Raw genomic sequence first — 22,074 nt, forward strand, 5'->3', positions numbered from 1 at the left:
ACAGATGGGGAAACAGTGGAAACAGTGTCAGACTTTATTTTTCTGGGCTCCAAAATCACTGCAGATGGTGACTGCAGCCATGAAATTAAAAGACGCTTACTCCTTGGAAGGAAAGTTATGACCAACCTAGATGGCATATTCAGAAGCCAGGGACATTACTTTGCCAACATGTGTCCGTTTAGTCAAGGCTATGGTTTTTCCAGTAGTCATGTATGGATGTGAGAGTTGGGACTGTGAAGAAAGCTGAGTGCTGAAGAATGGATGCTTTTGAACTGTGGTGTTGGAGAAGACTCTTCAGAGTCCCTTGGACTGCAGGGAGATCCAACTAGTCCATTCTAAAGGAGATCAGTCCTGGGTGTTCTTTGGAAGGAATGATGCTAAAGCTGAAACTCCAGTACTTTGGCCACCTCATGCAAAGAGTTGACTCATTGGAAAAGACTCTGATGCTGGGAGGGACTGGGGGCAAGAGGAGAAGGAGATGACAGAGGATGAGATGGCTGGATGGCATCACCGACTCGATGGACGTGAGTTTGAGTGAATTCCTGGAGTTGGTGATGGACAGGGAGGCCTGGCGTACTGCAATTCACGGGGTTGCAAAGAGTCGGAAACGACTGAGGGACTGAACTGAACTGAAACTGAGTCACTTTGCTGTACACCAGAAACTAACACAGCATTGTAAATCAACTACACTTCAATAAAAACAAACATCTTAGTACATCTTGCTATTTTAGGATTGTTGTACTTTTGAGCTTATCCTTTGTTTTGCATACCTCTTCTGACCTTCTCTACCATTTTAGGCAATTATGCTATTATAGGATATTAAACTGATGGTTTAATATCAGTTGGTTAAGAATCTGCCTGCAATGCAGGAGACCCTGGTTTGATAGCTGGGTTGGGAAGATCCGCTGGAGAGGGATAGGCTACCCACTCCAGTATTCTTGGGCTTCCCTTGTGGCTCAGCTGGTAAAGAATCTGCCTGCAATGCAGGAGACCTGGGTTCGATCCCTGGGTTGGGAAGATCCCTTGGAGAAGGGAAAGGCTACCACTCTATTATTCTGGCCTGGAGAATTACAGGGACTGTATAGTCCATGGGGTCACAAAGAGTCAGACACGACTGAGCAACTCTCACTTTCACTTTTCAAGCTGATACACAAACAGATTTGGTTTGGAAATTCCTTTATATACTTGGAAAATAATTTCTAGTTTGCAGAGGATCAAGGAAACTTAAAGTTTTAGGTTAATTCAAGTATATGTGGTAACCAAGGAGAAATAGAGCAGATTTCCTGGCCTTCATTTCCTAGTTTGGTGATGACAATAACTCACACCCTGATTGATGTAGACTGCTGATATCGGCCTAAATTTCTCCAGATAGCTTGGGCATGTAGAAACTTTGAAATTTTTGTTTGTCTGTTTTTTGTTTTCTTAATCAGATTAGGAAATGTGGTCCTAATGACCACATTATGACAAATGACAGAATGTGGTCCACTGGAGAAGGGAATGGCAAACCACTTCAGTATTCTTGCCTTGAGAACCCCATGAATAGTATGAAAAGGCAAAATGATAGGATACTGAAAGAGGAACTCCCCAAGTCAGTAGGTGCCCAGTATATGCTGCTGGAGATCAGTGGAGAAATAAGTCCAGAAAGAATGAGGGGATGGAGCCAAAGCAAAAACAATACCCAGTTGTGGATGTGACTGGTGATAGAAGCAAGGTCCGATGCTGTAAAGAGCAATATTGCATAGGAACCTGGAATGTCAGGTCCATGAATCAAGGCAAATTGGAAGTAATCAAACAAGAGGTGGCAAGAGTGAATGTCGACATTCTAGGAATCAGCGAACTAAAATGGACTGGAATGGGTGAATTTTACTCAGATGACCATTATACCTACTACTGCGGGCAGGAATCCCTCAGAAGAAATGGAGTAGCCATCATGGTCAACAAAAGAGTCCGAAGTGCAGTACTTGGATGCAATCTCAAAAACGACAGAATGATCTCTGTTCGTTTCCAAGGCAAACCATTCAATATCACAGTAATCCAAGCCTATGCCCCAACCGATAACGCTGAAGAAGCTAAAGTTGAATGGTTCTGTAAGACCTACAAGACCTTTTAAAACTAACACCCAAAAAAGATGTCCTTTTCATTATAGGGGACTGGAATGCAAAAGTAGGAAGTCAAGAAACACCTGGGGTAACAGGCAAATTTGGCCTTGGAATACGGAATGAAGCAGGGCAAAGACTTACAGAGTTTTGCCAAGAAAATGCACTGGTCATAGCAAACACCCTCTTCCAGCAACACAGAGAAGACTCTACACATGGACATCACCAGATGGCCAACACTGAAATCAGATTGATTATATTCTTTGCAGCCAAAGATAGAGAAGCTCTATACAGTCAACAAAAATAAGACCAGGAGCTGAGTGTGGCTCAGATCATGAACTTCTTGTTGCCAAATTCAGACTGAAATTGAAGAAAGTAGGGAAAACCACTAGACCATTCAGGTATGACCTAAATCAAATCCCTTATGATTATACAGTGGAAGTAAGAAATAGATTTAAGGGACTAGATCTGATAGATAGAGTGCCTGATGAACTATGGACTGAGGTTTGTGACATTGTACAGGAGACAGGGATCAAGACCATCCCCATGGAAAAGAAATGCAAAAAAGCAAAATGGCTGTCTGGGGAGGCCTTACAAATAGCTGTGAAAAGAAGAGAAGCGAAAAGCAAAGGAGAAAAGGAAAGATATAAGCATCTGAATGCAGAGTTCCAAAGAATAGCAAGGAGAGATAAGAAAGCCTTCCTCAGCGATCAATGCAAAGAAATAGAGGAATACAACAGAATGAGAAAGACTAGAGATCTCTTAAAGAAAATTAGAGACACCAAGGGAACATTTCATGCAAAGATGGGCTCGATAAAGGACAGAAATGGTATGGACCTAAGAGAAGCAGAAGATATTAAGAAGAAGTGGCAAGAATACACAGAAGAACTGTACAAAAAAGATCTTCATGACCCAGATAATCACGATGGTGTGATCACTCACCTAAAGCCAGACATCCTGGAATGCAAAGTCAAGTGGGCCTTAGAAAGCATCACTACGAACAAAGCTAGTGGAGGTGATGGAATTCCAGTTGAGCTACTTCAAATCCTGAAAGATGATGCTGTGAGAGTGCTACACTCAATATGCCAGCATATTTGGAAAAGTCAGCAGTGGCCACAGGACTGGAAAAGGTCAGTTTTCATTCCAATCCCAAAGAAAGGCAATGCCAAAGAATGCTCAAACTACCGCACAATTGCAGTCATCTCACACGCCAGTAAAGTGATGCTCAAAATTCTCCAAGCCAGGCTTCAGCAATACGTGAACCGTGAACTTCCAGATATTCAAGCTGGTTTTAGAAAAGGCAGAGGAACCAGAGGTCAAATTGCCAACATCCACTGGATCATCGAAAAAGCAAGAGAGTTTCAGAAAAACATCTATTTCTGTTTTATTGAGTATGCCAAAGCCTTTGACTGTGTGAATCACAATAAACTGTGGAAAATTCTGAAAGAGATGGGAATACCAGACCATCTGACCTCTTGAGAAATTTGTATGCAGGTCAGGAAGCAACAGTTAGAACTGGACATGGAACAACAGACTGGTTCCAAATAGGAAAAGGAGTACGTCAAGGCTGTATATTGTCACCCTGCTTGTTTAATTTATATGCAGAGTATATCATGGGAAATGCTGGGCTGGAAGAAGCACAAGCTGGAATCAAGATTGCCGGGAGAAATATCAATCACCTCAGATATGCAGATGACACCACCCTTATGGCAGAAAGTGAAGAGGAACTAAAAAGCCTCTTGATGAAAGTGAAAGTGGAGAGTGAAAAAGTTGGCTTAAAGCTAAACATGCAGAAAACGAAGATCATGGCATCTGGTCCAGTGACTTCATGGGAAATAGATGGGGAAACAGTGGAAACAGTGTCAGATTTTATTTTTCTGGGCTCCAAAATCACTGCAGATGGTGACTGCAGCCTTGAAATTAAAAAACACCTACTCCTTGGAAGAAAAGTTATGACCAACCTAGATAGCATATTGAAAAGCAGAGACATTACTTTGCCAACAAAGGTCTGTCTAGTCAAGGCTGTGGTTTTTCCAGTGGTCATGTATGGATGTGAGAGTTGTACTGTCACGAAAGCTGAGTGCTGAAGAATGGATGGTTTTGAACTGTGGTGTTGGAGAAGACTCTTCAGAGTCCCTTGGACTGCAGGGAGATCCAACCAGTCCATTCAGAAGCAGATCAGCCCTGGGATTTCTTTGGAAGGAATGATGCTAAAGCTGAAACTCCAGTACTTTGGCCACCTCATGGGAAGAGTTGACTCAGTGGAAAAGACTCTGATGCTGGGAGGGATTGGGGGCAGGAGGAGAAGGGGACGACAGAGGATGAGATGGCTGGATGGCATCACTGACTCGATGGATGTGAGTCTCAGTGAACTCTGGGAGTTGGTGATGGACAGGGAGGCCTGGCGTGCTGTGATTCAATATTCGTGCAGTCGGACACGACTGAGCGACTGAACTGAACTGAATCAGATTAGATCCTTTACCCCTGAACTACTCTGTTGTGGAAATATCAATCCTCATTGAGATAGTCTCATTATTTTTTCCACTTTTGGTCTTTCTCCATTCTAGCAGTTTCTTAATAGCAGTTGGTGTTCTTGCATTTGTTTACATGTTGTTTATTCACTCAGTATGCATTTTCTACTGTGATCTAGGTATTGTATTCAATCCTAGTTATAAGATGGAGAAGAAAACAGGCATAACATTTATCTTCATAGAAATTAGCAAGGCATATAGACATAACCAATTCATTAAAAATAAATTGCAACCTATGAAAAGTTACCTATCATGAATAGAATTAGAATCATGTCACTCCTGTGACTGAAAAAAATTTAATGTACCTTGTTGTTGTTCACTGAGTTGTGTCTGATCTTCGAGGCTCCATGGACTGCAGCACACAAGGCTTCTCTCTGTGCTTCTGATAGTGAAGATAGTGCTTCACCATCTCTCAGAGTTTGCTCAAACTCTTGTGCATTGAGTTGGTGATGCTGTCCAACCATCTCATCCTTTGTTGCCCCTCCATTTCTTCCTGCTCTTAGTCTTTCCCAGCATCAGAGTCTTTCCCAGTGAGTCAGCTCTTCACATCAGGTGGCCAAAGTATTGGAGCTTCAGCTTCAGCATCAGTCCTTACAGTGAATATTTAGGGTTGATTTGCTTTAGGAAATCATGTACCTTAACAAGAGACTTTAAAAAATCCCATACAGTCATCTTAACAGATACGGAAAAAGCATTTAACAAAATTCAATATCCATTTGAAAGAAACTCTTCAAAATTAGGAATTAAAGGTAGATTCCTCAACCTGATAAAGGGCATGTATAAAAATCCTATACTTAGTATAATACTTAATGATAAACGATCGAATGCTTTCAACCTAAGAATAAGAACAAGGCGAGGAAGATCCCTCCTACCATTTCTGTTTAACATTCTACTCGAAGTCCTAGGTTAGAATGCAAGAAAGAAGAAGAAATAAAATATTGATTGAAATATCTTTATCCAAAAATGACATAGTAATCTATGTTGAAAGCCCCAGATGATCTACAAGATACATACTAGAACTAATAATTGAAATTCCTATGGTCAACAAGATACAAAGTAAATATATAAAAGATCAATTGTATTTCTTTATGCTTCTGCTGCTAAGTTGCTTCAGTCGTGTCTGACTCTGTGCGACCCCATAGACGGCAGCCCACCAGGCTCCCCCATCCCTGGGATTCTCCAGGCAAGACCACTGGAGTGGGTTGCCATTTCCTTCTCCATTTCCTTATGCTAGCAGCAAACAATTGGAAACTAAAGTGTTATTAAAAACTTATATTTTATATTATAAAAATATTTTTTAAAAGACTTAGGACTTTCCTGAAGGCTTAGATGGTAAAGAATCTGCCTCATTGCAGAAGATGGGGGTTTGATCCCTGATTCGGGAAGATCCCCTGGAGAAGGGAATGGCTATCCACTCTAGTATTCTTGCCTGAAGAATTGCATGGACAAAGAAGCCTGGTAGGCCAGTCCATGGGGGCTCAAAAGAGTTGGACATGGCTGAGGAACTAACACTTTCACCTTCTAGGGTAAATATAACAAAATATATTTAAGGCCTCTAACAAAAAACCATAGAACATTCCTGATGAATTAAAAACCTAAACAAATGGAGAGATATGTTACATTCATGAATTGGAAGACTCAATATTATTAAAGGGTCCTTAGTCTCATATTAATCTATACAGTCAGTGCAATTCCACTAAAAATTCCAGCTATAAAAAATAGATACTGACAAGTTTTTTCTAATATTTGTATTGAAATGCAAATGGTATAGAATAGTCAGAAGAATTTTGAAAAAAATCAAACATTTTTAGCTTTATACCACCTAATTTTAAGACTCATTTTAAAATAGTAACCATGTCAGTATGGTATTGGCAACAAAGATAGATAGGTCATTGGCACAGAATAAAGTCAAGAAATAGACCTACATATACTTGGTCAGTCAGATTTTTACAACTTTGTAAGTTAATTCATTTTAGTGAGAGTAGTTTTTTCAACAAGTGGAATTGGTACTATTTGGACATTGAAATACACACACACAAAAAAAGACAGCCATATCAGCATCACCTCCACGTTACCCTTATACCACATAGAAAAATTAATCCAAAATAGTGTACAGACCTAAATGTAAAAGCTAAAACTGTAAAATTTCTGAAAGAAGATTTTGTGACTTGGGGCTAGGCCAAGTTCCCCTTGATCCCTAGGACAGAAAAAACACAAATCTCAAGGAAAATTTGAAGTATTAAACTTTATCAAAATTACACACTCTGATCTTTGAAAGATATTCTTTAAAGAAATGAAAAGGCAAGCTGAAGAATATTGGAAGAAAATATTTGCAAAACACATGCCTTATAAAGGTTTTATATCTGGGATATCTAAAATGAAAGCGAAAGTCGCTCAGTTGTGTCCAACTCTTTGTGACCCCATGGACTGTATAGTCCATGGAATTCTCCAGGCCAGAATACCGGAGTGGGTAGCCTTTCCCTTCTCCAGGGGATCTTCCCAACCCAGGGATCAAACCCAGGTCTCCCGCATTGCAGGCAGATTCTTTACAAGCTGAGCCACAAGGTAAGCCCTCTCAAAATTCAATCTGAAGAAGATAAACAGCACATAAAACATGAGGAAAAGAGTCTATTAAACACTTTTTCAAAGAATACATAGGTAAAAAATAATATTTTAAAAAAATCTTTTTGTTGGAGAGGTAGAACTTAATCTCATGAAAAAAATTCAGTACTGTTATTAGGAAAATGAAAACTAAAATCATAACGAGAAACAACCAGACAACTATTAGAATGGTTAAAATTAGAAAGACTGAAATGCCAAAGGGTGACATGGAGGCAGAGCAACTAGAATTTTCATATATTGCTCTGGGAATGCAAAATGATATAGCTTTAAAAAAACGTTTTGGAGTTTGGTATGATACAATAGAATCTTATCAGTTAGAACATACTTACCCATATGACCTAGTGATTATATTTCTAGATATTTACTCAAGAGAAATGAAAACATTTCCCCACAAAGACTTCTACATGAATGTTCAGTGAAGCTTTAGTCATAATGACCTCAAACAGGAAATACCTCAGTTGTCCATCAATTGATAAATAAACAGCTTGTGGTACAACAATGCGATGGAGTACTATTTAGCAACAAAAAGGAATAAACTGCTGATGCTGGTTATAGCATGGTTGAATCTCAAATATCGTGCTAAGTAAAAGAAGCCAGATACAGAAGGAAATCTATAATTTCATTTATATAACTTTCTGAAAAGGTAAAACTAGTGAAAAAAAAATCAGATCCAGAGTTAAGAGATTAACTGCGGTTAAGTTCTAGTACATTAGCCAAGCATACATATACCTTTTTTAAAAAAAAATTAATATATTTATTTTAATTGGAGGACAGTCACATCACAACACTGTGGGGGCCCCTGCCACATATCAACATGAATCAGCCACAGGCACATATGTGCGCTCCACCCCCCACCCCACCCCACCCCACCCATCCTGAACCCCTCTCCTACCTCCCTCTCCACCCCATCACTTTGGATTGTCCCAGAGCACTGGCTTTGAGTGCCATGCTTCATGCATCGAACTTGCACTGGTCATCTATTTTACATATTGTAATATACATGCTTCAGTGCTCTTGTCTCATATCATCCCAGCCTCTCCTTCTCCCACATAGTCTAATAGTCTGTTCTTTATGTCTATGTCTCTTTTGCTGCCTTGCATATGGGATCATCATTACCATCTTTATTAATTCCATATATATGCATTAATATACTGTATTGGTGTTTATCATTCTGAATTACTTCACTCTGTATAATAGGCTCCAGTTTCATCCACCTCATTAGAACTGACTCAAATGTGTTCTTTTGTTTTTTAATACCTGAGAAATATCCCATTGTGTATGTGTACCACAACTTCCTTATTTGTCTGCCGACAGACACCTAGGTTGCTTCCATGTCATAGCTATTGTAAACAGTGCTGCAGTGAACATTGGGGTACATGTGTCTCATTCAGTTTTGGTTTCCTCAGTGTGTGTGCTCAGCACTGGGATTGCTGGGTCATATGGCAGTTCTATTTCCAGTTTTTTAAGGAGTCTCTACACTGTCGAGAGAAATCAAGGATGACACAAATAAATGGAGAAATATACTATGTTCGTGGATTGGAAGAATCAATATAGTGGAAATGGGTATACTACCCAAAGCAATGTATAAATTCATTGCAAACCCTATCAAGCTACCGATGGTATTTTTCACAGAACTAGAACAAATAATTTCATAGTTTGTATGGAAACATATACCCTTCATTATCTAGTCTTATCCTACCTTTCTAGCCCTACTGCTTTCCTTACCTTGTAAATACCTGGTTCTGATTCCATTGTATGCCTTCAAGTGCTCTTCTAGTCCCTGAAGGATAGGCTTGACATTAAAATGCTTATTAAGTTTTAAGATAAACAGCTTCAGAGGTTAATCAAATATACTCCCTAAAGAACAAATTAAGCGGTTAGGTAGTATGATGGAAAGCAACTGACTTGAGGCAAAAGTGATTGTCAAGGTAAAGTAAGTATAAAGCAGCAGTGGTGTGGCAAGGCTGTGGATTATGAAGAGTCTACAGCAACATGGCGCTGGTACCAGTGTTCTTGATAGCTCAACCATTTCTTCTGTTTCTTCATCCCTGTCATCTTCAGGTTTTACTAGTTATTAAATTCCATCAGAATGTTACTAATTTTATATGCATAAAAATCACCTTGGAAAGGGGATGGGGTTTGATTAAATGTATAAGTCCTGGGTTACACCCCATAGATTTAGATTCTAATTCTCTAACAAGGTAGAGCCCACAAATATGCATTTTTAGAAACAAACAGTAGGTTATTGTGATGAAATTGAAGAACTACATCTTAAGAAACACTGCTAAAGAGTCTTTTTTTCAGCTTACTGTCTCGTGCATCACCTTTTCCATTTTCAACATAAGCAGTTTATGCCTTCTTTTACTATTTCTTATCTTGCTGTTTTAATACCCTTGGTTAATAGCGTTCCTCTCTTCTGTTTCCTTTTTAATTCTTTGCTCTACTAGTAGATTTTTTTGTTTGAAAAAGTAACAAGTTCCTATTACTATTCAATATATGTGGTTGAAATTTGGCACTTAGAAGAAAGTCTTTCAACAGATATTAGCTTCTTTGTCTCCCCTTTCTTTCTTGAATCCTGGGATAGAAATTGCCTTGCTCTGTTTTGAAATAATTCATTTCCAACCGTATTCCTGCTCCAATGTTGATTGTAGAATGTTTATGAACTGAATAAAAGTGTGAAAAAAGTAAAAATTGCCAGTAATTCTACTTTTAACTGCAGTTAACATTTTGCTGCATTTATTCCCAGTTTCATTCTATGTCTTTTATATAAATAAATATTTTACAAAATTGAGATAGACTATGTTTGATGCATTAAAATCTGCTTTTCTTTTTTAGTTGCAATATTACATCATGGTCATTTTGTGTATTTTAAAATACCATTGAATCATATAATTTTTAAAACCTGTACTATGATTTATTATACTATTTTATTTTTTGCTGGTTATTTTGAGCTTCCCTCATTCCTGATCTTTCACTGTAGTATGCTATAGTGAACTTTGCTGAACCTCAGGGATTATTTTTCTTTGTAAAGATGCCTAGAGGTGTACTTCTGCCTGAGAGGTGATACACACTTTAAAAGTTTTAGATATATTCTACCAAATTACTCTGTAGAGAAATCTTATTTTAAATTGCCATTAACAATATACTAATTTGTAGTCTTGCCAGTAGTTTGTGATATTTAAAAAATCAGAACTCTCGCTAAGACTTCAGCATTAGAACTGAGACTATAAAACTCTTAGAAAACATAGGGAAAAAGCTTCATGGCAGTGGGTTTTGGAATGATTTATTATTTATGACACCAAAGCACAGGAACAAAAGAAAAAGCAAGTGAATCAGACCTAATCAAAATTAAAAAGTTATACATGAAAGAACAGTGTCTATAGAGTAAAAAGGCAACTTACAGTATGGCAGAAATATTTGTGAATCATATATCTGATAAGGGATTAGTATCCAGAATATAAAGAACCCTTATGACTTAATAACAACAACAAAAAACCAATTAAAGTAGTTCCTACTACAAAAAACCAAGTGATGTGATAGAGCTAATCCTATAGTTGTAATTGTATTTCAGTATATAAATATATCAAATCAGCACATGTATATGTTACACTTATACAATGTTATATGTCAATTATGTCACAATAATAATTTTTTAAAACAAGCAAAGGGACTTGAATAGGTATTTCCCCAAATAAGATACAGGTGACCGGTAGGCACATGAGAAGATACTGAACATCGTGAATCATTAAGGAAGTGGAAATCAAAACCACACTGAGATACCACTTCATGCCCATTAAAATGACTGTTATATATATATATAAAATAACTGCAACCAAACAAAAAGTGACAAATGTTGGCAATTTGATGCTTTAAAATCTGCTTTTTTGGGGGTATGAAGAAATTGGAAGTGTTGTGCATTGTTGGTAGGAATGCAAAATGGTACAACTTCTGGGGAAATAGTATGTCAATTCTCTAAAAAATTAAACATAGAATTACCACATAATCTATCAGTTTCACTTCTGAATATATATCCAAAATAATGGAAAATAGGAGCTTTTACAGAAAATCAGAACAAAAAGTGGAAGCAACCCAACTGACTGTCGACTAATGAATGGATAAGCAAAATGTGGTATGTAGATAGAGTAGAATATTGTTCTAGCTTTACAGAGAAACAGAATTCTGCTATTTACTACAACATGGCTGAATTTTGAAGACATTAGGCTAAATGTTTCATAAGCCAGATGCAGAAAAGGACAAATACATGTTCAGTTCAGTTCAGTTCAGTTCAGTCGCTCAGTCGTATCCGACTCTTTGCGACCCCATGAATCACAGCACGCCAGGCCTCCCTGTCCATCACCAACTCCCGGAGTTCACTCAGACTCACATCCATCGAGTCAGTGATGCCATCCTGCCATCTCATCCTCTGTCATCCCCTTCTCCTCCTGCCCCCAATCCCTCCCAGCTTCAGAGTCTTTTCCAATGAGTCAACTCTTTGCATGCTGCTAAGTGCTGCTACTAAGTCGCTTCAGTCGTGTCCGACTTTGCGACCCCAAAGACGGCAGCCTACCAGGCTCGCCTGTCCCTGGGATTCTCCAGGCAAGAACACTGGAGTGGGTTGCCATTTCCTTCTCCAATGCATGAAAGTGAAAAGTGAAAGTGAAGTCACTAAGTCGTGTCCAACTCTTAGCAACCCCATGGACTGCAGCCTACCAGGCTCCTCCGTCCATGGGATTTTCCAGGCAAGAGTACTGGAGTGGGGTGCCGTTGCCTTCTCCGCTCTTCGCATGAGGTGGTAAAGTACTGGAGTTTCAGCTTTAGCATCATTCCTTCCAAAGAAATCCCAGGGCTGACCTCCTTCAGAATGGACTGGTTGGATCTCCCTGCAGTCCAAGGGACTCTCAAGAGTCTTCTCCAACACCACAATTCAAAAGCATCCATTCTTTGGTGCTCAGCTTTCTTCACAGTCCAACTCTGACATCCATACATGACCACTGGAAAAACCACAGCCTTGACTAGACAGACCTTTATTGGCAAAGTAATGTCTCTGCTTTTGAATATGCTATCTAGGTTGGTCATAACATTTCTTCCAAGGAGTAAGCGTCTTTTAATTTCATGGCTGCAATTACCATCTGCAGTGATTTTGGAGCCCCCCAAAATAAAGTCTGATACTGTTTCCACTGTTTCCCCATCTATTTCCCATGAAGTGATGGGACCAGATGCCATGATCTTCGTTTTCTGAATATTGAGCTTTAAGCCAACTTTTCAGTCTCCACTTTCACTTTCATCAAGAGGCTTTTGAGTTCCTCTTCACTTTCTGCCTATAAGGGTGATGTCATCTGCATATCTGAGGTTATTGATATTTCTCCGAGCAATCTTGATTCCAGCTTGTGCTTCTTCCAGCCCAACGTTTCTCATGATGTACTCTGCATAGAAGTTAAATAAGCAGGGTGACAATATACAGCTTTGACGTACTCCTTTTCCTATTTGGAACCAGTCTGTTGTTCCATGTCCAGTTCTAACTGTTGCTTCCTGACCTGCATGTAGGTTTCTCAAGAGGCAGGCCAGGTGCTCTGGTATTCCTATCTCTTGAAGAAGGAAAGTGAAAGTGGAGAGTGAAAAAGTTGGCTTAAAGCTCAACATTCAGAAAACGAAGATCATGGCATCCAGTTCCATCACCTCATGGGAAATAGATGGGGAAACAGTGGAAACAGTATCAGACTTTATTTTTGGGGGCTCCAAAATCACTGCAGATGGTGACTGCAGCCATGAAATTAAAAGACGCTTACTCCTTGGAAGGAAAGTTATGACCAACCCAGATAGCATATTCAAAAGCAGAGACATTACTTTGCCAAAAAAGGTTCGTCTAGTCAGGCTATGGTTTTTCCAGTGGTCACGTATGGATGTGAGAGTTGGACTGTGAAGAAGGCTGAGCGCTGAATAATGGATGCTTTTGAACTGTGGTGTTGGAGAAGACTCTTGAGAGTCCCTTGGACTGAAAAGAGATCCAAACAGTCCATTCTGAAGGAGATCAGCCCTGAAATTTCTTTGGAAGGAATGATGCTAAAGCTGAAACTCCAGTACTTTGGCCACCTCATGCAAAGAATTGACTCATTGGAAAAGACTCTGATGCTGGGAGGGTTTGGGGACAGGAGGAGAAGGGGACGACAGAGGATGAGATGGCTGGATGGCATCACTGACTCGATGGACGTGAGTCTGAGTGAACTCCAGAAGTTGGTGATGGACAGGGAGGCCTGGCGTGCTGCAAATCATGGGGTTGCAAAGAGTCGGACATGATTGAGCAACTAAATTGAACTGAACTGAAGAATTTTCCACAGTTTATTGTGATCCACACAGTCAAAGGCTTTGGAATAGTCAATAAAGCAGAAATAGATGTTTTTCTGGAAGTCTCTTGCTTTTTCGATGATCCAGCAGATGTTGGCAATTTGATCTCTGGTTCCTCTCCTTTTTAAAACCAGCTTGAACATGTGGAAGTTCACGGTTCACGTATTGCTGAAGCCTGTCTTGAGAATTTTGAGCATTACTTTACTAACGTGTGAGATGAGTGCAATTGTGTGGTAGTTTGAGCATTCTTTTGCATTGCCTTTCTTTGGGATTGGAATGAAAACTGACCTTTTCCAGTCCTGTGGCCACTGCTGAGTTTTCCAAATTTACTGGCATATTGAGTGCAGCACTCTCACAGCATCATCTTTCAGGATTTGAAAGAGCTCAACTGGAATTCCATCATTCCTGAAAGATGATGCTGTGATATACTGTATATAACCTAAAAGTGAGTAGCATTTTCTGGAACCCTCTTGTCTCAGACTCTGTAAGTTGTCACATATTTATGATTCTGTTGATAACTATAGGTGTTACAGTAATGATCTTTTTGTTTAAATTTGTATGTTTGAGCAGCAAGATATACAACGACTGCACCTTTGAGTATCTGAGGTGAAAATGTATGGAGGGAAAAGCAATGGAACATTGCCTTATAGGTTTTGCCATTAACTTACTGGTTGTTCATGGGTAAGTCGTATCCCAGGATGATTTTAAAAAGCCTCTGAGCTGGGTCCTGTCTAGCCTTTAGTATCTAATATGTAATATGCTGCTTCTGCTACAGAATCTTAGTCCGATTTTTTTCAAAAGAGCAGTTTCATAGTTGAAACAAATATTTGTAGGTGTTGATGGCTTATAGCGTTTAAAATAAGGAAAAGAATAGAGGCACTGGAAGATTTCTGATATTACCAAAAAAAGTGTGATTTGAACAAAGAAGGCAAAAATTCACTCTTGAGATTTATGCTTGAGAGAAAGTCACATGATATATTATTTCTCATTTTCTAGGTGACAGGTATGATTTTCTTGCATTTACTGGGAGACTAAGTCTCAATTTTCTTTAGGGGCAGTTTTTACTTTTTGGTGCTGTGTTGTGTTGTTTTTTTTTTTTTTCCCATTAAAAAATGGTAACAGGTGACATTAATATGAAATACATTCTTATCTTTTTTTTTTAATTAATGTGGAATTCGAGTCTCAGAGAGGGCCAATAAATTGGGTTAGTAACTAACAGTCACTTAGTGATAGAATTGAGATAATGCTTGTCAACATAATGATCATTAATTTTATACATTCTCAAGGAATTCCCCAAATTATCAATTATACTTTGGAGAATCACTGCTTCAGATCCACCAAAATAGTGTTGTAAAGAAGTCTCAAATGGATCAACCTGATACGCATGAAATTTAAGGACCCGTCAAAATAAACTTCTACACTCCCTAGAGGCAAACTATTAAATACAGACATTCATTGAGCCTGCTAGGCTCCTCTGTCCATGGAATTTTCCAGGCAAGAATACTGGATTGGGTTGCCATTTCCTACTCCAGGGGATCTTCCTGACCCAGGTATCGAATTCCCGTCTTTGCATCTCCTCCATTGGCAGGCAGATTCTTTACCACTGAGCCACTGGGAAGTCTTCAAAATAATGACTACACTCTTTGTAATAGAAGCAGTGCAAGCCAGGAGACAATGTAATGATGTTTCTAAGTGCCAAAGAAATAAAGTGTCAATCTGGAATGCTATATTCAACAAAAGTATCTTTCAGAAATGAAAACTAAATTAAGACTTTATTTTCATACAAAAGCTACAAGAGCTATTAAACTATGGAAGTAAGTTCCTCAAGCTGAAGAAAATGACGCCTGATAGGAAATTAGATTAATACAAAGAAACGAAGAGAAATGGTAAAAATATGAGTATATTTTTTCTTTCGTTTAAATTTCTTTAAAAGATATTGACTTTATAGATGTAAAGTTATGGAAAGAACACAACAGGAAAGGGGAATGGAAGTATGTTTTTGTCAGACAAGTCCTGTGTTATTTGAAGATGGACTGTGTGAAATTAAATATGCATATTGTAAACCCTAGACCATCCCTAAAACAATGAAACACACATAAAAGTAATTAAGTTAAGGTTTGAAAATGAAATGAAAATACCTAATATATTCAATATTTGCAAATGGAGGTAGAGGAAGATGATAAAAGAAGTAAAAATCAAGACAAATAGAGAACAAATAAGCATATAGATAATTAAATTATCTTCACATCCTTATGAGAAGGTAGAGATTGTGAGACTGTATAACAAAGAAAAACCAATTATATATGTATAAGAAATCCACTTTAGATAGAAAGATTGAAACATAAATAAGAAAATAGTAACCAATATATGTGTTCTATTAATCACATATTATGTTAATACTAAATGAACTAAAATTCTGTGCAAGTACTATCTATTATGAAGGCTAAATGGGGACACTTCATAATGATGAAAATGTCAGTTAATCCTAAAGACATAAGTATCCTAAATGTGTGTATATATAATAACAACTTTGAAAGTCTGTGTACCAAAAACTAATCACTAGAACTGCAATGAGAAAAGGAAAAAAACTACAGTTGTAATTGGGCATAAAAACACTCCTTTCTCATAGTAATGTTCAAAACAACAGATAGAAAATATGAATAGTGTATCAACCAATTTTACTTACGTGAAATAGATAAAATGCTTCTTAAAACCGTGCGTGCATGCATGCTCAGTCACTTACTCATGTCCAACTCTTTGCCACCACATGGACTATAGCCCACCAGGCTTTCTCTGTGCCTGGAGTTTTTCGGGCAAGCATACTGGAGTGAGTTGCCATTTCCTTCTCCAGGGAATCTTCCCGACCCAGGGATCAAACCAGGTCTCCTACACTGCAGGAGGATTCTTTTACCACTGAGCCACTTGGGAAGCCCTCTCATAACCATAGGAAAATTTATATTCTTTTCACCTGCATTTGCTACATTCGTCAAGGTTAAAAAAAATGCTCTGACATGAAACAAGTCACAGAAAGTGACCCAAAGTGACTTAAAAAGTCATGTTAGGTATGTTCTCTGACTCAGTGGAATTAAAATAGAAATCAAAGGAAACTTGAAAATTCTGATATATTTGGTAATTAACATACAAGTGTGCATTGTAAGTCGCTTCAGTCATGTCCAACTGTCTGGGACCCTCTGGGCTCTTGCCTGCCAGGCTTCTCTGTCCATGGGATTCTCCAGACAAGAATTCTGGAGGTAATTAACATATCTCTAAGTAAACTAAGGATCAACAAAGAAATCACAAAGGAAATTAGAAAATATTTTTAGTTATGATGGAAACATCACATATCAACATTTCTTTTATGCTGACAAAGTGGTATGCTGCTAAGTCACTTCAGTCGTGTCTGACTCTGTGTGACCCCATAGACGGCAGCCCACCAGGCTCCCCCATCCCTGGGATTCTCCAGGCAAGAACACTGGAGTGGGTTGCCATTTCCTTCTCCAATGCATGAAAGTGAAAAGTGAAAGTGAAGTCGCTCAGTCATGTCCGACTCTGTGCGACCCCCATGGACTGCCACCTACCAGGCTCCTCCATCCATGGGATATTCCAGGCAAGAGTACTGGAGTGGGGTGCCATTGCCTTCTCTGACAAAGTGGTATGGAAGGGAAATTTACAGTTCACATGTTTATTTATATAAGAAGAAAGTTCTGGAAGCAATGAGAAACAAGAAAAGTGTCCCCACTCCACCCCACCCTTCTGCTTTTGAGAACCAAATACACATTTACCAACTGGACTAGAAAACCTCATAATTCATGAGGCTTTGGATGGAGTACAGTTGATTCTTGAACAACTCAGGGGTTAGGGGCACCAACCCTTTGCACTGCTTAAAATCCACGTATAACTTATAGTCAGCCCTCTATATACCCTTTTCCTCTCTATCTGCAGTACCTCATCCACTGCAATTCAACCAACTGCAAATTGTATAATACTGTAGTGTTTACTGTTGAAAAATAATCCATGTATAAGTGAACCCTCATAGTTCAAACCTGTGTTGTTTAATAAGAGTTAACTGTACTAAGAAGGCTTTTGTCTTAGTAGTGTCAAGATTAGTCCTAAATACCGCTCACGTGGTACAACATCTTAAAAGCAAAGACTCAAAAGGACAGAATTATTTTCAAATAACTGCCTCCCAAAATAAAGCTCAAGTATATTTATAGGAATAAGAAAATATTTAGCACCCATCAAGGTAAAATTCACAGTGTCTGGCATCCAATAAAGATTACCAGGCATTCAAGGAAGAGGAAAGCCTGGCCCATAAAGTAAAAATCAGTTAACCAAAAAAACCCCTGAAATTGACATAGATGTTGTAATTAGCAAATAAGGACATTAAAACAATTATTATAACTGTTACTTAAGTTCAGAAAAATAAAAGATTTCAAATCATAAATGACTGAAAATGTAAAAATAGCCCAAATCGAATGTCTAGAGGTTAAGACCATGATGTCTGAGATGAAAAACATACAAAGTGGGATTAACAGAAGATTAGACATTGAAGAAGAAAAGATTAGTGAACTTGAAGACATCACAGTAAAAATTTGTCACAGTGAATTTGAAGACATCACAGTTTGGAAAAGTGTTTGACTCTTTTCCTACAGAGTTAAAAATACACTGACCATTCTTCTCTTAGGTATTTACCCAAGAGAAATGAAATCATATGTCCCATCAAAGACATGTATGTTATTTGTAACCTCAAATATTTATTTGTAGCCTGAAACTATGGAAAACAACAAATGTCCATAAACCAGTGAATGGATAAACAAATTGTTTTATATTCATACAATGGAATACTATTTAGTAATAAAAGAAACATTGTCATTACATGTAACAATGTGGAAGAATCTCAGACAATGTATTTTGAATGAAAGCCATATTTTTAAAGTATATTCTGAAATTCCTTTTATCTAAAATTCTAGATAATTTGAACCAATTCACAATCACCAAAATCAAATCACTGGTTCCCTGGGGATATGGAAAGGGGTAGTGTGGAAGAGTTAACAAGGTGTATAAGAAAACTTTTTGGGGTTGCTGAATAAATTCATAATCTTGATTATGATGATGGTTTCATCAACTTTATATATTTGTTAAAACTTATCAAATTATAGATTGTGAATATGTGTATTTTGTTTTTTACCAATCATAATAAAACTTAAATGTTTTTGAAAAGAGCAAATCAAACCCTAAGTAAGTATGAAAGGAAAAACTTATACATACATAGACACAGGCATAGAAATCAATAAAGCAGAAAATGGATAAACATTATAGAGAAAATGAACTAAATGAACACAACTTAAAGCTTTTTTTTTTTTTTTTAGAAGCTCAATAAAGGTGGTAATTCTCTTGCTAATGTGAATAAGAACAAGAGAGAAAACACAAGTTAAACATACTGAGAATGAAAGGTACCTACAAACATTAAATGGATTATAAGGCAACATTAAGAATGGATTCATGCTAGAAAATTTAAAAGCTACATAAAACACTTTAAAAGCTAGAAAAATTATTTTAAAGGTGTAAGTTACCACAGTTGACAGAGAAAAAATTTAAAATTTTAATTGCTGTACATCTAATATATAAAGCTATAACAATCAAAGCCTTCCCTGCTCCCTTCCTCACTCCCTTCCCCCCTTCCTCCTCCTCCAAAAAAAAAGTGAACCCCAAGCCCAGATGGGTTCACTGGTAAAGTCTGTCTAATATTTAAGGAAGAAGTGTTAGAAATCATTCACAAATAGAGAAAGATGAAATATTACTTAATTTATTTTATGTAATCAGCATTAACCCTGATACTAAAATCAAAGACATTATAGGAAAAGGAAACTATTATAGACTGATATTTCTTACAGTCTAGAGGCAGAAATCCTTTATAAATATTTATAAATTGAACTCATTAAATGTAACAAAAATATAGATATGTATAACGATACCTCATGGTCAAGTGGGCTTTACTCAGGAATACAAGGCTTGTTTAACAGTTTTTATATAATCCATTATTAATTCACCATATTAGTACAATGAATGAGAGAAAATCTATTGATCATTTTAATAGATGGAGGGAAAAACATTTGACAACAATATTTGGCTTGTCAAAAGCATTGACAACAATATTTAACAACAATATTTGGCTTTGCTGATGGCTCAGTGGTAAAGCATCCACCGCCAATAAAGGAGATGCAGGTTCAATCCCTGAGTCAGGAAGATCTCCTGGAGAAGGAAATGGCCACCCATTCAAGTAATCTTGACTGGGAAATCCCACGGACAGAGGAGCCTGGCAGGCTACAGTCCTCGGGGTTGAAAAGACATGACTTAGTGACTAAAAAACATTTAAAATTTCATTTATTAAAAAAATTTTTTAAGTAATTAAATCCCAGCAAAGTAAGAATAAAAGGAAGCAACCCCACAATGGTTCTCTTTTCTTCATATCCTCACCATCACTTATCTCTTGTCTTTTTGATGGTAGCCATTCTAACAGATGTGAGATGATACCACATTGTGGCTTTTTGTTTGTATTTCCCTAGTATTTAATGATATTGAGCATCTTTTCATGTACCTGTTGGCCATTTTTTGTCTTCTTTGGAAAGATGTCTAAATCAGCTCAGTTTTAGTTTGATTATTTAGGAGCTTTTGGTTATTGAGTTATGTGAGTTCTTTATATATTTTGGATATTAAACCTGTATCTCATATATGCTTGGCAGTTAGTGGAGTGTTCCTTGATGAAATCTACGTATCATCAGTTTTCACATATAGGGGTACTATAGTGGCAGTGCCATCTGCCTGTAATGTAGGAGACTTGGGTTCAATCCATGGGTCAGGAAGCTCCCCTGGAGAAGAGAATGGCAACCTACTCCAGTATCCTTGCCTAGAGAATTCCATGGACAGAGGAGCCTGGTGGGCTACAGTCTATAGGATTGCAAAGAGTTGAACACAACCAAGGGACCTAACACAATCACAATCACATAAGAAATGTGGCTCACCTTTCTCTTATTTCCATGAAGAGAACAATCCTTTCTCAACAGTGATATTTTTGAAGGTCAAAGTCGATGTATTTTGTGCTTCTAAAGTATAATGTTGAATCAGAATTCTTTTATGATGTTTAATCACTATCCAAAGTGCCCAGATAGGAATTTTCTTAGGAAAGCAAAAAAAAAAAAGTCACTAAGGACACTTTTCCAGTAGTAATGTATGGATGTAAGAGTTGGACTGTAAAGAAAGCTGAGTGCCGAAGAATAGATGCTTTTGAACTGTGGTGTTGGAGAAGACTCTTGAGAGTCCCTTGGACTGCGAGGGGATCCAACCAGTCCATCCTAAAGGGTATCAGTCCTGGGTGTTCATTGGAAGGACTGATGTTGAAGCTGAAACTCCAGTACTTTGGCCACCTGATGTGAAGAGCTAACTCATTTGAGAAGACCCTGATGCTGGGAGGGATTGAGGGCAGGCGGAGAAGGGGACGACAGAGGATGAGATGGTTGGATGGCATCACCGACTCAATGGACATGAGTTTGGATGAACTCCGGGAGTTGGTGATGGACAGGGAGGCCTAATGTGCTGTGGTTCATGGGGTTGCCAAGAGTTGGACATGACTGAACTGACTGAACTGAAGGCCATGAAGGGTTTGATTGTAGCGTTGCTTACCTAGACCACTGTGATTCCTTAGAACTTATGTAGGGTAAGCTCCACCTTCCTTCTTTTCCTTTATCAGCATGGAATTACTTTTCTTTTAATGTATAGTATGATCATTTTCTGCAGTGTTCAGTCACTTATTATAAATGGAATTGCATTACATGTTAATCTAAAATTATAGATTAACCAATCTAATAAAAGCATATACATGAAATATTTGTACATTCTGATTTAATGATCTGTTTATTGTACTGTAGAACCAGAAATGAGCTGGTTAATTAATAAGTAGACTTGATTCTTGAAAAGTACTTTGTAGCATGCTGGAAAAATTGTGTTTCTTTACTGTTTCTGATTAGCATCATTTTCACTTTTGCTTTTACATTTTGGTCTTTTTCTGCACTGAATAGTATATCCTTTCCTTTGATTTAGTTCTCCTTCACGAAACCCTAGCATACTTCATGCTTGGTTTTAATCCAGCTACAATTGAAACTTGAGTTTAAGTCTCACCTGTCTCACAAAGCCTTCTTTATTTGATCCAACATAACTTTTTTTTTCTTTTCTTAAATTCTGTTCCTTTTCTTTTTAAGACAGTTTAAATTGTCTTCTAGATTATATGCATTTTTTTTTTTCCAGCTACTTTCATGGATGTTGTCTCCTCTATCCTTGAACCTTAGAGGTAGATAAGATAGGCATTATTATATCCCATTTTACAGATACAAAAACTAAAAATAGACAAGTTATTTTATTTCTTTAAGCTAAGACTTCAACCCCAAACTGCATTGCACAGTTTGCTTTCCTTATACTATAATGCCTCA

General features: G+C 37.8%; 1 protein-coding gene across 3 annotated transcripts in view; it reads left to right on the forward strand.

Annotated features, from left to right (window-relative positions):
* FAF1 (Fas associated factor 1) overlaps positions 1–22,074 on the forward strand; it is a 497,713-nt gene that overhangs the window by 167,154 nt on the left and 308,485 nt on the right. The gene's annotated exons all lie outside the window — the stretch shown is intronic.

This window comes from Bos indicus, chromosome 3 (assembly GCF_029378745.1).
Source record: "Bos indicus isolate NIAB-ARS_2022 breed Sahiwal x Tharparkar chromosome 3, NIAB-ARS_B.indTharparkar_mat_pri_1.0, whole genome shotgun sequence".
Taxonomy (NCBI): domain Eukaryota; kingdom Metazoa; phylum Chordata; class Mammalia; order Artiodactyla; family Bovidae; genus Bos; species Bos indicus.